This window comes from Rhagoletis pomonella, unplaced genomic scaffold (assembly GCF_013731165.1).
Source record: "Rhagoletis pomonella isolate Grant_MI unplaced genomic scaffold, Rhpom_1.0 Rhpom_scaffold_00013, whole genome shotgun sequence".
NCBI classification, from domain to species: Eukaryota; Metazoa; Arthropoda; class Insecta; order Diptera; family Tephritidae; genus Rhagoletis; species Rhagoletis pomonella.
Genome location: NW_023458567.1, coordinates 11691666 through 11710433, shown reverse-complemented (window position 1 = coordinate 11710433; position 18768 = coordinate 11691666). Strand labels below are relative to the sequence as shown.

The 18768-nt window shown below is 33.7% G+C and overlaps 1 protein-coding gene across 1 annotated transcript in view; it reads right to left on the bottom strand.

The window, feature by feature from the left end:
• The window catches only part of LOC118748807 (putative metabolite transport protein HI_1104), a 54582-nt gene extending 50048 nt beyond the window's left edge, over window positions 1–4534 (bottom strand). The window contains exon 1 of the mRNA XM_036483495.1: window positions 4066–4534. The gene's annotated coding sequence lies outside the window, so the exon portion shown is untranslated. The remainder of the gene's footprint in view (window positions 1–4065) is intronic.
• Between the last annotated feature and the right edge of the window lie 14234 nt (window positions 4535–18768).

Sequence of the window (18768 nt, the reverse complement as noted above, 5' to 3'; positions counted from 1 at the left end):
TTAATTGCTTAGAAATAACTTTTAAATATTTTTTACACATACATACGGCGGCGGACAAAGAAATAGGAACGCGACGCTTTAACAAATTTGGGATATTTTTCTCTTTATAATTTTTGGCTTTTTGTTTTTTATAAACGTATAGCTCAATATCTAACAAAAATCATGTAAGTCAAAATTTCAAACTTTGTACAAGATTTTCGCACATACTTTATGTGGAAGAAAAGACACCGTCAGCAAAAAAATTTCAAAAATCAGCGGGATTTCTTACCAACTGGAAACTTGCACTTTATTATACCAAATTTAAAACTGCATACCAAAATTTTTCTAAAAATTATGAATAAAAAGCTTAAAATTTTGTTTAAGCTTTGTATAGTTTTCCTAATTTTTGTCCAGAATTTGAATTTCACGTGGTTTTTGTTAGATAGTCAGTAATACTTTCATAACAAAATAATCAATATTAAATGAACAAAAAAAGGAATAATAGCCAAAATTTTTCCGAATTCGCGTCGCTGCTTATTTTCCCGCCACTGTGTGTACTATGTATGTATGTAACGTGTATGTGCATATAAATAAGTATTAATCGCTATGTTTTTATATATTTATTTGCACTTTAATGTACAGAATGATGCAACAAATATAAAACCAAGCTTTGAACATTAATCGTGACTTCATTTCGCCAATAACTCATATTGTTATATGTTTAGATTAACAACAACAAAAAGTAAACCTACAATCGCAGATGGCGCTCATCAATTGTATAATTAATTAGTGGTACAACAAAAATGGTGGGCATAACAAAAAATTGCAACAAAACTGTATAGAACAAAAAACTATTTTAGAATTTAAATAGAATTAAATAAACAGAAGATTTTGTTTATTTCATTTAATTTTTTTAAGCCACACAACATCACAATATCTACGATTATACAAAGTACAAAATTTTATAAGCAGCTGTTCGGCCGATAAATCGCTATAGAATTACGCAAGTTATTTTTTAACGTCTATTTAATGATTTGCGAATTTGTCTTGAATTGTTTTAATTGACTAAAACGTATCTGCTAAAATTATTTATTGCACAATATTATGAAAAAGGAAAATAAATCTGGTGCGCAACAATCTCAAATTGTAATCGAGCATGAAAGGAATAATTTCCGTTTGCTCTTTGCTTATTAGCTCTATCAGTTATATTTGCATAAATATTTACTTTGTGTTAACTAGTTAAAAAAAAATGTTCCTATTTAATTAGCATTCTGCTTATATTCTAGATACTTTCTAACTAATGGAAATCCTAAATAGACTGCTAGTTTCATTTTGTTTAATAACAGTAATAAGGAACTAACTAATTTATATTCGAATTTGCGTCATGTGCCGCAGTTTTTTTTTCAGATTAATTCTAAGCAATAAGTTATGTATTTAAAAATATCTTTATGCATACATACATACATAAGTAGGAACATATAATATGTGTATATACACATATTTATGTATGTATATGTATATAGTTATGATTTCGCAGTTAATTATTAATTCATATTTTTATGTTTCTTCTTTAAGTTAGTTGAGCGTTGTTTAAAAACTTCCCGAAATATTTTGTTCCCATGCTTTTTCTTCATTCAATGTATTGGCAAATCAGTGTTTTTCGAAGTCTTATCTACACATTCACAGGCATTTACAAACATAAGAACGCATGTATGAAGGAATGTAAATTTTTGCTTTTTGCTGTTTCAGATAAAAAGGCCGCAAGACTGTAGTACATACATATGTATGTATTTATGTACATGAGTTGTTTCGTTTTCAAATTCCATTGAAAATTGTTTATTTTTCATATGTTTATGAGAAGTTTTTAAACGTTTTAACTCGCTATATTGTTAAATTCAAATAAATAAATAAAATTGTAACTTTAAATTATTTCAAAACAATTAAAAATTGTACATATAATAGTAAAAAATTAATATAAATAAATAAATAATTATGAAATAAAAAAATTATAATTTTAAACAATTTCGTTGAAATTAAAATTTTTCAACTGGAATATTCTGGTAATTCCTATTACTTTAATTGTGAAATTTTGTAGGCTTTTTAATATTTTGAAATTAAATTGAATTGAAAAAATCAAATGCTTAACTAAAAAAATACTTATGAAAAATTTTAAATTTTAATTTCTTATTTTAAATATTTTTCCAGTAAAATTTTAATTAAACTCCGATTAAATTCAATTTGTATTATAAATATGTAGGTACTAATGCAAAACTCTGCATATTTTTTTTCAAATAAATTTTTCCAACAATTTTTATTGAGCTTGAGGCCGTTTTTAATGAGAAACTATTGCGGAAAAGCAACAATAATTTGAAATAGCTCAAAACGGCCTCAAGCTCAACAAAAATTTTTGAATATAATTATTATAAGGCCATATATAACAAAAACAAATAAATGTTTCTTTATATTTTGTATCTATTATTTTTAAGCATACCTTCTTGAAATTTTGTTCAAAATTTAACGCCTTCGGTCTATAAACTTTTCCATTTTTTTACTGCATAAAACATATCTATTTATTATATTTCGCGATAAAATATTTTCTTCTTTGGTTTTATAAAAGTTAACATTATTTTTAGGCGCTTTTTGTTATGTATTAGATATTACATATGTACTTACGAAATATGTTTAAATATTGAAATGTTTATTTTACTAAAAAACAGAAGTAATTTCCTTAGATAGTCAGTTACATGAAAAAAAAATAAAAATCCAAAATCTTTGCGCAAAATACTCTTACTCTTTACACAATTTATTTATTACCTTAAATTTTTTATTTTTATTCTCTACAACATTTTTTAGAGATGATGAATGGGATTTTTCATCGTTATTTTAATTTTTTTTTTAATATTTGTTTTAATTTTTTAATTTATCTTCCACAAAAAAATATAAAGTAATATGTGTACCTTTTTATTTATCTACAAAAATTTATTTGTTTTTGGGATAATGTGCCAGCTTTATTTCCAGATTTTTAATTTGCACAAAACAATTATGAAATTATATGTGCAATTTTTTTCATTTTATTAAATAATTTTAAATTTGTATTTAAAATTTTTTTATAAGAAGTAAATAAGAAGATTTTAGGCCCGATATAATTCCTTAAACAAAATACACTAAAACTTAACAATTATTTTATTTCCCAAAAAAATCAAACAATGCACTAGTTATTCTTAAAAATGTAATACAAAAATATTTTACTTTTATTTTTCTGTTTTATTTTTCAGCCAAGAAATTGTTTTTATTCAATTTTATTAAATTGTTTTAAATTTTTCATTTGAAGAATGTTTTCTCAAAGTGTAAACTAAAATTTGCTTAATAAAATTTATTTATTTATTTAATTTTACTTAACTGTATTCTTTATTTAATTTTCTTTAAATTTATTTTTAATCTATTAAATTGTGTACCTTGTTTTATTTAAATTTTCTTAGTGTAGTTTTGTTGTTCTATTTAGTTTACTTTGCATGTTAAATTTTTTGTTTAATTTTATTTTAGTTTGCTTAGTTAAATTTTTTTGTTTTATTTATTTTGCATAATTTAGTGTTTTGTTTTTTTATTTTTTCTTTGCTTAATTTTGTTTAGTTTTATTTTTTAGGGCCTTTCCGGTTTTTGAATTATTATTATAATTTTGAATTTGTCTATTTCTTTCAATTTGCTTCTTTGCATTTATTCAAACACATTTTTTTGTATTTCAAAAAACATTGCAATTTTATTAATTTCATCCTTAACTTTTACTTGCCAAATTTCTTTTGAAACTGCAATGATTAGACTCTTTTTTAATTCATCTAAAATTTTTTTTTCCTTTTTAAGGTTTGCTTGCCTTTGCGGTTTCAAAAAAAAATAGGTAATTTCCAAAAAAAAACAATTTCAGAAGTTCACCTTTTGTTTAAATGAAATTTTTTGTTAAAAAAATGTCAATACATACCAGATATTCTTATTTGAACCAGAAATATATTTTTTCTTTTTTCGTGCTAATTCTTTAAAACTAATTTTTAGTTTTTAGCATATGTTTTACTTAAAAATTTAATGTGCACTAACCTTTGGTGTTTTTATTTTAACAATAATACTCCTTTAATCCACGGGTTTGCGTTGATTTTTTCTGCTTTACAAAAAACTCTTGCAAACTTGTACTCCTTTTCCAAATATAGACTAAGTATTTTCAATGAATTGCTTTCACGTAGGTTTGGCACGAAATTCCACGCTTTTATTTCTTAAAAAAAAAATTAACTATATTTTCTTATCTTTAATTCGCTGCACAACAGACGCGACACTAAATTCAAATGACTTTTTCTGCACAATTGTTTTAATTTTTTCTTTTACATTTATCAACTTGAAGCTCAATTAGAATTTCTTCTTTACATGCACGTATATATGTATGTGTTCGTGTGCTTCGTTTATTAATTAAAACTTAAATATTCTCGCTTAACCGTCGCGCAGAATCGAAACACCGTTTACGCGGAGCTCCGTCCGCTTTGCGTTTTGTGAACAGAAGAAACTGAACTTAGACGGCGTCGTTGTCTTATAAAGGAAAAATTGTGTTCTGCGATCGCGCAACACAGCAAGTGGGGGTTTATCATCACATTGACTGTTGTTGTTGCTGTTGAAGCTGCTGATGTTGGAGCTGTTGCTACTGCTGCTGCCACTATCGTCGCGTCATCTTGTAATTCAGCTGATTCTGATTGTTTCTTAAAAAACCGCGTTTTTTTTTCTTCGATTCGTTCGATTCTTGTTGTTTGCGCCTTCAACGACGTCAGCGAGAACACATTCGCTGTTTGTGAGCTTCAAACTTGTTCGAAACGAACCGTGAAAAAATCTGATTAAAATTATTTAGTAGTTAGTGGAGGTATATTTGTTGCTGCTGTTGCACACCTGTGGCTGTAGCTAATGCTATGGCACCTATGGCTGCCGGCTGCAGCATGTGTGTGGTTGACAATCGAGACCATTCACCACTGGCTGAGTCGGATCGTTTACTCGCTCACCTGTGCGTTTGACTTTCTTTGTTGAATTAATTTAAGTGCTGATTGTAGTGAGTTTTAATATTTTTTTGTCATTTATTAAATATCGATCGTCCAGCATAATTTAATAGTAATGTGCGTGTCAAAAGTTCACGAATTGCCTTTCACTCCCAACTAAGATACTATATACATACCAGGTATGTTGCGAATGTTTGCAGTCGCATTCGTTATGCGAATGATTCGCATCTTTGTACACATTCGCATTCGACATTCGCATTCGCATTAAATGATACGAATGTTTTGCGAATGCGAATGTGTACATGGGCAGAGAGTCCACTCTAATATTGTTGAAATGGCTCAAAGTCTGTCGAACCAGGGTGCGGACAATACTTCAGGCGTTAAGTAGTATAGCAAGCAATATTGATGGGTCTTCAACATTACTGCTAAAAGTCTTATAATTTTAGATTCCTCCAGCGAAAGCGAAGACTCGGATGTAGACTCTGGAGACATTAAAAAAAAGTGAAATTAAAGCTCGATTGAAGGCCTATCTTAAAGTAAAACGAGTTGATCTCGGTGAAGATCTTCCCGTTTGGTGGGGAAAACTTAACTAAAATACGACAAATTGACATATCTGGCCAGCAAATAATTTTGAGCGCTCCACCCGCCAGCGTTCCAAGTGAGCAATTTTTTAGTGCAGCCGACCTTATGTACGAGCCTCTAAGAAATCGCCTCATGGAAGAAAAGGCAGCAAAATTACTTTTTTTGAAATGCCCCTTGGGAACATTGACTTCTAGATTAAAACACTGTATACTTTAAGCACTCGTTCAATGCTCTAATAATTTACAAAATTTTTAAGTAATAATAACGATGACTTAAATTGAATATAGCTTTTTTAATGTTAATGTCCTAACTTTCGCATTCGCATGCCGAAATTTCGCATTCGCATTTGCATTCGCGAATATGAAAAATATGACATTCGAAACATTCCTAATACATACATAGGAAATATGTACGTACATAGCTGTTAGTCGCGTGACCCGCGTCCCATTTGGGTCGCATACATTGATTTTTTATTTCATTTTAGAATTCAGTAGAAAATAGCTTCCAAGGAAGTTTAATTTAAAAATTAAACGGTTATTAAATATTTTCTTACTTTGGCGACGGTTGGGAGTCAATAAGCTAAACACAGGTACTTACAGTATCGGTCGTATCTATAGCACGCCATTTCAAAATGATATTGTGTACCACTTATGTTTATTTATTTATTTTTAAGAATTTTCAATTAAAATATAGTTCTTTCTTTAACAAAACCCATATAAACCCAAGTTTAACAATTTGTAGAAAACTACAAAAAAGTGCAACAAAACTTCATATAAATTTCAAACTTTTTTCTCGGAAGTGTTAGAATTTTTCTGAATACACAGTTTTATAGCCCAATCAATTTTAGTCTGATAACGTGCAAGTTTGAGGTGGCTAAAGGTTACCGTTGATTTTTTAGAATTTTTTTCCCCAAAGGTGTTGCGGTTTTCTTCCATATACAAATAAATTGAGTTTATTCATTATATGGAAGCCAATGCGACAAAAAAAAATTCTAAAAAAATAACGGTAATTCGTAGCCACTTGAAATTTGCACATTATCAGACTAAAATTGCAGGGGCTAAGAAACTGTGTACTAAAAAAAAATTCTAACACTTCCGAGAAAAAAGTTTGAAATTTAGGTGAAATTTTGTTGCACTTTTTTGAAGTTTTCTACAAATTGTTAAACTTGGGTATATATGGGGTTAATTTAATTGAAAATTCTTAAAAATAAATAAATAAACATAAGTGGCACACAATATCACTTTGAAATGGCGTGCTATAGATATGACCGATACTGTATGTGTGTACAAACATATGTATGTACATCAGTGATCGGACTTCTACCACAATGTGGTAGATCTACCACTTTTTAGAGCATAAACCACATCTACCACACAAGGTCTGAAATCTACCACATATTCCCATTTTTGAGTAGTTATAATTTAGCTCCACACGATTTTCTTTATTTATTTTTTAATTTAAGAGCAAAAATTGTCCAATACCAAACATTATGTGGTAACAAGTAGGGACACGATATCGAACCGAAAGTATCGATATAGTACCCATTTATAGTATCGCTGTAAAAATATCGGGTACCCATTAATATCTTAATCAAAAAAGACTCGATATTCCAAACCTCGATACAAAATTCAAAAAATTAAATCTGAATATTTGTGTCATTTTCTATTAAAGAATTAACACTTTGCACTTTAATAAGTACAGTGAAACCTCTCCTAACGGACACCTCTATTAGACGTACACCTCCCTTGGGCGGACATTTTTTCCTATACCAAGTTTTAAGTATAAATTTCGGAACAAATTACTCTCTCTTAAGCGGACACTCTCTTGGTCGGACGCGGACAGTTATTTTGCATAAAATTGACACAAAAACTCTATTGGGCGGACGCGAACCTCTTATCAACGGACATTAAGATTTCTTTTCATAACAAATCAAACAAAAACTTCCGTTGAGCGGAAGCGAACTCCTCATAGGCGGACTACTAAATGGAAAAAGGGAACTTCCCCCACACAATGTGATTGTTATGCACACATTTAATTTGGTTTGCGCAGTGGTTTAGGTTCGTTATTTGAATTGTCAGAAACCCTTGGAGACTGATAAAAACATGAAAACTATTGATGAAAAAGGTACTGACACTAAAAAAAATTAAAAATAAAACTTACGTCAATCGAAAATTTCCCAGTTTTTTATGTAATGAATCTATGATTTTATGTAGTTTATGGACTAAAATGTAACATTTATTTTTATTTTGTTATTACTTAATATGTACTTACGCACATAAATGAAATGTGCACTTTTGAAAAAATACATGCACATTTTTGTTTGAACGATGTAATATCAATATCTTTTATTCAAATAAGAAATAGTGACTATTCAATTAAATAAAACATTAAAAAGTTCTAATAGAGGCTTCCACTCCATTAAGCGGACACCTTTCTTGGGCGGACAAAAAATGACTGACGGTGAGTGTCCGCCCAAGGGAGGTTTCACTGTACATCACTGCAGGCGCGCCACATACCAACCTAAGATAGTACACATTTCTGCGCTGTAAAGTAAGTAAGTTTATAGTAGATAGACATAGATTTGCAAGAAATGGATATCGTTTGAGAACTTTCGAGTAAAAAATTATCGGTATCGAATGGCTAAAATATCGATATGGTATCATAGTGCATCGAAATTCGTGTCCCTAATAACAAGAACGATAGTATACAAGATTTCACATTCCCGACGGCGATGAGATTTCTCAAGTAAAAGTAAACAATGCCGAATGGGAGGAGAAAAGAAACTGTCAAACAGTGAATTTTCTCAATTTCTCAATATTAAATTTTTCGTCGGAAAACGTGATTCTATTGTGTTAAATTGCAAAATATATGATTTATAAAAAGAACTAAAAAAAGAAAATTTAAGAAATCGGCGATTTTTGTGAAAGTATTAGCACCTAAAGTTTTCAACGCGTTATTTACTTTTACTTGCGGATTGTCAAAATTGGCAAACCCCAAGTTCAAAGTTTTTTCTAGGGATTCGAATTAAAAAGTTTTCAGTTAAGGTGAAACCTTGCACTTTTTTTTATTTTTGTAAAAAATTTGATCCGAAACCTGAGATCTACCATATTGTTTCTAAATCTGTTTTTTTTCCAGAATCTACCACACAGAAGTTTTATTAAGTCCGATCACTGATGTACATACATATGTACTTGCATTCGAATTGGCTTTAAGTAGGCGTCCATGCAATGACAAAGCACTTTCAGTTCGAATATGTTGAAATAAAGGAAGTAAAAGTTGAAAGAGACTTCAAATGTCAGTGGCAGTGCCGTTTCATCTAATCGATCTATACACTATGTATGTAGTAGTTCAAATGGCATCACGTATACGCCGTGGTACTTGTTTTTATTACGAGTAAAAGTGACTAATTTCTTCGTCGGTTTGAGAACAAGTAATCAGCCAGAAATTCAATCGGATTCTAGACGGACACCATCCAGTGTTCCTGTTTTTCTATCCTTGTCAAAAGTGAAAAAGGCAGATGAACTTAATTAGGAAGTGACATAATACACTCTCTGATCAAGTTCATCCTGGCTAGATGTTATTTAAGTAAACTTATGCGCCAACAGAATAGTTTTCCTTAAGTTGGCTTATCATCCCAAAGGCCGGTTTTGATGTTGTCAAACAATCCTAAATAAGGAGACTTAGCGCACTAGAATATCTCCTATATCACTCTCTCCAGCTTTTGGTAGATGTCGAGTTAGCTACTTTGGCACTATTTGTTCGTTTTACTCTAGCGAATCATTGATTGGCAAATTGTTAAAACTCGTGAAGAAGTGCATTATAACTGCGATTTAAGCATAGCCACCAACTTTTTTAGTAGCACTATTCTTGTATGCAAGACCTTACGGATCGGCAAAGCCAACCTAACTTATCCTATGTGCATATTTCTAAAGGCACTTTAGTAATATCGTCAATAAACACGAATAAAGGCGCGTGTTAAAAAGTTGACCGCGAAAAAAAGCGCATAAAAAAACTTCAGACGAAAAGCAATTAAAGTTTACTTGTATTTTGAAAGGAAAATCTTTGTACGCCTCGGTCGAGCACTTAATATTAATATAAAGGGCTCAAATTTTCAGAGAACTTGCTTCTAGGTATTTTCCACAAAATTTCGAGGTGGGAGTCAAAAAAAAAAATAGTCGCAGTAAATCCCGGTACCCAATCACGTTACCATTTTAGAATCGTCCGTTAAAATGATTAGGGATCTACGGCTAGGTTTCATTCTATTGCGCAATCCCTTCCCCTCAATCGTTGTGCGAAACCTTCGTTCTCACTTAAAGCTAGGTGGCCTATAGTCCATGCTGCCTGTGCTTTCCGCCCCAATTGAGCTATGCCCAAAGGTTCTGAAACGGAATTCCCCTATGGTCGTTAATCTTGCTGCGGATTTAGCAGCACGGTTTTCCGCGAATAGGTCAAGTGGTGGTAAACTGAGGATTATTTCAAGAGCAGGCGTTGGAATGGACCTCAGCGCTCCCGTTATGCACTGAACCTTCTCCATTGGCCCGTATTGGTTTAACTATTGCTGTGTACCACCAATGCATCAGAGCAGATAACACACTGGCCTTCTTCAACCTTTCCTCAACATTGCGCTTCCACAGCAGCTACTGTCCAAGACTTTGTGTGGCCTTTTAACTGACAGCTCGTTGTTACCTAGCCGCGGAGGTCTCCACACTGGGACGTTATATCTTCTTGTGCAGAGTATAAGGTCTGTTTCGTCTGCGTTAACCCCTAGCTTCGCTCGATATGCCTATTGGTCAATGACTTTCAAGACGCTGTTCATTACATTACTGATAGTGTCTAGGTACTTCCCTGTTACTACTACGGGCTATGTCGCTTTCCCTCGAATGAGAGTACGCCACCTTGCATGCCCGTCCCGTTTCCCTAGCGTCGTTCCACTCCGCTCTTATTTTCCTGTGGCCTAAAAAGCTTTTAATCCACAGCGAAATGGCAGGTTCTTGGCCTATTGATTCGATGCTCTTTATTATAGATCACAGTGCTTAGTTAAACCATTGTTAAATTAACCACCAACAAGAGTTTAACTACGAATTTATATTCAGTCAATCTTTTTCTATACAAATTTGAAATTCGTTCAAAAAAAAACTTCATTTAACAAGAGTTTAACTATGGAGGTATGCTGGTTTAAACTTTTGTTAACTGAGTATGTATTGTGAATATCAAAATCGATAGTTAAACTCTTGTCAGTGGTCAACTACGCACTGTGAAATTGGCCCTTAAAATCATAACGTTAAACCGAACTTCACGCGGAGCTGCGGGCAAAAGCTAGTGCTTTTACATTTTCTCTTTTTCGCGCGCTTTCTATTTACATGCAATGATTTTATTTCTGGCTTTATTTCGAAGTTCGGCTACCACAGGTCAACTTAAAAATTAATTATACATATGTATGTATGTATAGTATGTATACGGTTTTAGTTGAGGCTCTACAAAATTCGCCTTTTGTTTACTTTTTTTCAGGTGTTATATTTTGGCGTTTTCAGCCAACTCTTCTTTTTGCCTGGCCAACTTGTTTGCTAAAATCAGTTTTCTCGAGCTGAGTTAATCGGAATCGTTAATTTTAAAGGCAATGAAGACAAGTTCTTCTGCTTTTTGTTCTTTTATTATTATATTTAATCTGTCAGCGTTTTTTTTCCATGCCGCTCGGGGATGTTTCCGCTGTTGTTTGTCCATTGACTCTCTGCCTGTCTGTGGTCAATTTGTTGGCGATTAGCAACCAGATTTGTGTGTTGGTTTATGACGTTGTGTGAGTCAAGTGTTCAAATATGTATGTATATATGTATGTTTAAATGCATGTATTTGTTTATTATTTCACTGTAAACAATTTAAACATCGATAATAAAATTGAGTTATTCATTTTCGGTACATGGTGAGACAGGCGTGCTTCGATCTTATCAGCTCTTTTGACAACAAATTAGTCTAATTAATTTAATATTATTTCATGAACATGTACGGAACTTATAAAAGCTCCTATAGTAGTTACATTTGCATTTCATTTATGTAAATGAAAGTACTGGTCCTTATTTATGAAGTGTGTACTCAAGTAAAGCAAGAAAACAAGTTCAGAACTGGGAAGCTTAAGCTTTCTCTCCTTCTTAGTTTCCTTCAATCCCATGCTGGATATAGATCAACTTCTGCGCCTGCGCTCCATCTAGTTCTGTTTTTTGGCAATCTGATTGAGCAACTTCCAGGATAAGCAGAGTTGCTTCGCCTCTTTATCGACTGTCCTTCTCCATGTTTCGCGGGAGGTCTGCCTCTGTCAATTAGGCGACTCCATTTCAAAGCCTTCTTTGCAATACTGCCGTCTTCTTTACGCAAAGCGTGGTCAATCCACTTCCATTTCACTCTTCGAATCCAGATATAAATGGGCTCCATGTTGGCCTATCTGAGCAACTCCTCATTACAGATTGTTTTAGGCCAAAAAAAATTCGGAGTATCTGGTTAAAAAAAAAATGTTTGATGTTATCCGGAGGTAAGGTTTGCATTCGTGGTAATGGAGCAAGCATCTAAAGATTTCATTGGTGGTCCTAAGCGGGAGGAGAACTTCCGTCGTTGACAACTAGAGGGTTCATCCGCAAAAATACCATAGACATAGATAGTCCCAGCAAAGCCTCGAGCGACCCAGTATGTTATCCTCGTCCGCCAAATATGCCGTGAGGTAAATAAAAAACCGTTGTCTTCATCGCCGTTGGTACCAACAGACACTTTACTTGCGTACATATCTCCCATCAGCTACTTCGTCTGACTGCTACACACTGTTTTCCCACTCTCACAAAAAAGCATAGCCCAGGGTGTGCCCGCACTACGTCCGTAAGTGCCTCGGGAAGGCTGAGAGCTGGGTTTAACCCTAAATATTGTCGCAAATATTACCATATTTTTTCTGTTTATGTAGTCAATGACCCCGATCCTTTCGATCGGTAGAAAATCTAAGTTTCGAAGTCCATTTCTGTCTGCACTTACGGCGCGAAAAAATATCCTCGCCCTTCACATGCCAGTCGATAGGCCGGTTACTGGTTAACTACGCAGCGCGGTTTTGGTGGATTAGTCCCAGCAATTGAAACAGTAACTTCAAAAGTGTGTAACGACAACTTACAGATTTGGGAACTCCTTCACTCCCATTATTGACAAGACAGCTGAGGTATCTCTTAATATCATATGCTAAGCTAACTGAGCTCAGAATGGAATGAGGTGGTGTGCTCAAAACCGATAACTTTGAACTCGGAGTTATGCTTTTTGGACGGCGCTAAAATATTGACACTGCATTGTGCCGCCGTCTGCAGCTTTTGCTGAGCTTAAGTACTCATAGATCCGAGGGACTTTTTGTGGGCACCAAATCTTGGAAATGGCCCCTCCGAAAATTACCAAGACATGGTAGCAACGGGGGTTTTTTAATAAATTAGCCAACCTAGTAGCGGAGAACTTAGCTCCACTACTCGTTTCGTGCTTTTTATACATATTTAGTATTGTATTAACGACTTGACCAAGGAACTTAATTCCAACACCTTTTTCGAATAATTCAAGCCACAGTTACTTACCTCCGCGAGCTAGAAATTCAACTCTCTGTCTGAAGCGAGCTAGTTATAAAAACAAGATCTACAAAGGGTCTGAGCCTAAGTATCGCAAGACCGAGCTTGAAATCTTCTACCGCCGCTGTTGGTTGTAAGACATTTAGATGTGGCTGTATGAGTTGTGAGAAGAGGAAATTATAGATAAAAAAAATATACGTTCGTTGAGGTATGTACTGCGACCAGGAGGTATATTGTGTCCTCTTACGAAATGCAATAGATAGTTTGTTGGCATCGAGAGTCTGTGTTTTGGCTGCAGCTTTAGTGCTCCGAGATATTTCTCCCATCTTCTCAACACTACGTAGCAATCGAGTAGTAGGTGCTCAGAAGTACAGATCCGGCGTTTGCCCAGGTGAGTTCTTAATCAGCAATGACCTCTTAAGATACTGATCAGAATTCCGGTTTTTCTTGTTATCTTATTGTATCGCTCAATAGCTTTCTTACCTAGCGCTACCCACGGACTTGGTTTCAGCTCAGCTCATTTTACAAAATAAAGCATAACAAATAATAATCACACAATCATAATGAACCGGCCTAGGTAATCTTTTGTATCCTGATGTTAGTTCTTTTTCCTAAAACCCCAACATACCACCGGGCTCCACTGAGAAATTCTGAAAGTGCCATCGTGAGTTACGCTTTGTCTGTCAAAGGTCGGGCGTCACACATAATGTACTTCGATGTCTGATAGTTCTTAGAGATCGCCAAAATGTTGTCACTGTGGCCAAACCAATCCGGTGCTTATTAGTACGCAGACGATGATGGCCAGTTCGACTAAATGCTAGAGGCATACCTTTAGCGCATGGGTAACCAAAGAAATAGCCAATATTTTCCACATATTCAAGACAATTCGTTTTTTTCTTGTTGTTCTCAGTTGGACTAAATACTAGAGGCATACCTTTAGCGCATGGGTAACCAAAGAAATAGCCAATATTCTCCACATATTCAAGACAATTCGTTTTTTTCTTGTATGATACAAAGCCACATTTGAGCTATGTACATTGGCTTCTCTTATCACTACAATACTAGTAGTAGTGACGTCATGTTGCGCGTGCCAAGCTGTTGCGTCTCTGATTATCTAGCAATAAAGTAATTGGTACATAGTATTCGGTGTAGTTGTGGTATTGTTTGAGGACAACTTTGCTCTTGGCCGGTTGGTTGCTTCACCTCAATTTAGTCACGCCTGACTGGTTCGTGATTGAGTCTAGGCGGCTGGGAGAGTAAAGCGTGCAAATAAATAGTACATAACTACACAGCGTCAACACTGGAAAGCCATTGCCGTAGCCGGCTGATTGTCAACAACGTCAAGAAGAAAACCTGTTGCTGCATCCATTATATGCTCATAGGTACATATGTACATACATCTGTAAATACAAATGTACAATGGGTGCTTAGGCAGACCATGGGTATGCGTGTAAATACCTAAATCCCCTTTTAATTTTTTTCTGTGCTTTTACTTTTTATTACTTATGTACATACATATGTATATACATACATACATACATACTATGTAATATGTTGTAATCACGGTTGCCAGATTTGGCCACTTGTGACCAAAATAGGTAAGTTTTCGAGTGCTTGGTAACTTGGTAACTTTTATTTTTTTATTTTGGTAACTTTTGGTAAGTTTGCCGTGTATAAAGACAGGGTAAAAAAGTTGAATTAATTTGATGAATTGTACTGTGGTTGTGTGTGGCGGTGACAACACTACTAGAAACAATTGCATTGATCAGGCAGCACAGCGCTCAGCAAAAATAACTAACCACATATCGAAGAAAATTATCGCTGGGCAGTCTACTCGCTAATTTATCACAGTTTGGGGCGCCTGTCACACGTTCAATATTTATTGTGATATTTAAATCGTGATCCTTATTGATGGATTTCAAAATAGTGATGGATCGCGCGGGAATGCTACATGTTCAATATTTATCGCGTCAGTATTTACATGTTTTTATTTTGTGTGGTTTAAAGTCCAATAGATGAAGCCTGGAAATCTTATGTTAATGTTATTTTATTGAAAATCATCTATAATTTTTATTGTATGTATCGTAATACCACATCTAATTTGTTCGAAATGGAACGCGAAGTGCCGAGCCGTGAATCGATATCACGAAATATGGCACACGCTCAATATTTATTGACAGATCTTTGATGCATATATAGAGGAAATGAAAAAGGAGGTTTGAATAGCAGTTTGTGCGGTGTATTTGGGCTCTTTAGTGCTCCGGTATATGCACTTAGTCGACTTTTTTAAAATAATTTTGTTTGCTCTGAGGCTAAGATCCCGTTCAAAAGACAAGAGCTCAAAGCGTGTTTTTATGAAAAGTATATGCTTTGCAAAAATATTTATGTGTCGTTTTTTGTTTCAAAAATTTTTGTTATATGTGATGCCCTGAAAATCAGATAGTTGCTACAAAACGCAATATTCTGCCTTGTCCGGAGTTTCGCCTGAAAAAAAAATCCACTCGAAAATTTGTCATCCGCCCATAGTAAAACCATGGAAACCAAGAGTGAAAAGTGAACCGGTTCGGCGAAAATGAAACAAATGCGGACAAGGAGGCAAAAACATGCTCTCTTACAGGGTTGAGTGAAACATCGAACATATTTTGCACCGGGAAAGGCAATATTTTTTGGAAGAAACGAAATCAGCATTAGTAAAAGACCGCATTTATTTTTTATAGATCCTTCTTTCTCATATTACTAAAAATGTTTTTGTAGAAAGGCTCCTCTGGCCCTCATGGCCTCATATGTAAAATGAATTTGTTTAGTTTTCTTTTAATCAAACTATTTATTGTACCCGTGTCTTATTTATGGCAAATGAACGAGGTTTGTATTGTATACTTTAACTTTTTTTGTAAATTCTGGTAAGAAATTTTTTTTTGTCGTGTGGCAACCGTGGTTGTAATACGTTCTTAACGCCGTCGTGCGCATAACCCTCACAAATGTGACATGCACGATACTTTTATGCTTGCTTTTTTGCCCTATAAAGGGTGATGCAAGCATTTGTTTGTTATTGAATTTGGAGTTTTAGCGTAGAAAACTTTCATATAACTTTCAATAGAAGGGTCTTTTTTAACGTAAGGAAGGATTCGACTCATTGGCTAAAGACATCTTATGGTCTATAAAAAGGCATAGGATTTAATTGTTATTAGGTGTATTTATTTTTCTCTTATTTTAAAATTTGCTTTATTTTTGTAAAATTTTTAATTATTCTTATTTTTTAATTTACATTTTGATTTGCTTTTTCCCCCTTGGTTTTTTTAAGAAAAAACAGAGTAATCTTTTTATTCTTTAATTAATACAAAATATTTTTTTTTTATATTTATTTTGTCATTACATTAATCCCAACTTTTTTTATTTTACTGTTTTATTTTAATTCTTTTATATTTTTAGCTTTTAATTTACTCAGTTTTACTTTTGGTTATATCTTTTTATTTTTCTTTATTTAATTTTTTGCTTTTATTTTAAATTTTTTCAGTTTTCACTATTTTAATAACTTTTTTCATTAAAATTTTCCCAAATTTTATATTTTCCTTTAATTCTATAAATTGTTTTACTTATTTTAATTTTTTTTTTTAATATAACATTTTTATTTGTCTTCATTCCTTATTTTATTTCAAATAATTTTTACCATCGTGTGTCGGTTAGATCTTCGAAGAATTCTGAACCCATGAACTTTCGTATACTTCTATAAAATGCGGCGCATTCGTACAACAGGTGCTACAAGGTTTCTGACTCTTCCTAATTTCTGCAGCTTCTGCACAATGGGGACCCCAACCTCTCAGCGTGCCTTCCGATGGCAACATGGCCTATCATTAGACCCACGGCTGCAGCATGAGGAGATCCTTCGACCACTTTTCGTTCAATTTTGGCCACGTAAGTTTCGTACTGCTGCATGCAAGTGAGTGCGGCCTGTTTGAGTAGATGAAGATAATGTTACATATGACTTCTCTTGTTGAAAGACGCTACAGTTGTTGGGAATGATATTTCCAGCCCCAACCGGGCTAAGACCCTCTCCTACCCTGCCGTCTAGCTTAGAGCCATCAGTATAGAGGTGGGTCACCCCTTTTCATCAGGAGCCTCTCCTTTCCAGAATTCAAACTTGGTGCACAGTAATTCGTGCCCGGTATAAGTAAGATTGTGGGGCCACCCTGAGTGTCTCTCCAGCCTGATAGCTCCCTCAGCATCGAGACGGCAGACCCCGCTGAGTGTTTTCCAGCAATTTCAATTGGCTGAATATTAAGCAACACGCACATAGCCTCCGCTGGAGTTGTACATAGAGCTCCAAATATGCAGAACATCGCAGTTCTTTGAGAACTTTTGAAGCGCGTCAGTTGTGGATTTCTTGTTGAGATGTGGCCACCATGCCAAAACTGCATAGAGTAGAATAGACCTAACAACCACCATGTGCAGCCAATACGTGATGCTTAGGGACAGCCCCCATCTATGCCCAATCGCCGCCTTACAGCTGTAGAGGGCTACCGATGCCTTCTTAGCACGCTCTTGTACATTTTGTGTCCAGTTCAGCTTTCTGTCCACTACTACGTCTAGATATTTTGCGGACTCTCCTAGCTTCAGAATCTTGTTGCCTAGGGCAGGAAGCTGAAGTGGGCGGATTTTGTACTTCGTGGTAAAGGGCCTTATTTTATTTTGTCTAATTTTTTAATGCACTGTTTGCTAATTAAAATTTTTTATTTGTTTTCGTTTTTATATAATACATATGTTTCCACTTTTTTTATTTATCATAGTGTTTTTAGTTTATTAGTTAACTCTATTTTTATATTTATATTTATAATAATTTAATTTTTTTTCGCTTGATTTAAATTTTATAGTTTGCACTATTTTTAATGCTAATATTTCATTATATTTGTTTCTAACCTTTTGTAACTTTGCTCCAATTTTTTATTTAGTTCCATTTTTTAATTTACTGTATTTTAATTCAATTTTTTTTATTCTTCATATATTTTTTATAGTTATGTTTTTTCATACGCTTCATTTTGATTTTTATTTCTTTTTAATATCTCTTTTTGCTTTGCTTTTGATTTTCTTCTGTTATTTTTTATTCCTAAACTCATTCTATTTTTATATATATTTTTTATTCATCTAATTTTTTGTTTTTGTTTTAATTTATTTAATTTTTCTTCCTTTTTTAATTTACTGTACTTTTATTAATGTTTAGCTTTTTTTATTCTTCTAATTTTAAATTGTTTCTCTTTTTACTTTACCTTATTTATATGTATGTTGGTGTTGGTTGATTTTTCCGACAGGGTGGTAAGATGATTTATTTTGGAACGAATTTCCGTCATCCCTTGTCAAGCTTGGTTTGCAGACAAAACGGTTTCGGCGGAAATTCGTTCCAAAATAAATTGATTTTTTTTTGTAACAGAAACTAGCATTCGGACCACCCTTTACACAACAAGCTGCAAGTGAAATGCATAACCATTAATTTACGCCTATAATTGCATATAATTGAGCTGCATGCCCAAGCGGATGTGATTAAACGTCATTGTGCAGCATAAATACATTCAAGTAAAAGCTCAGCTTCAAGTACATACATAAGTCAATGTGTGTGCAGA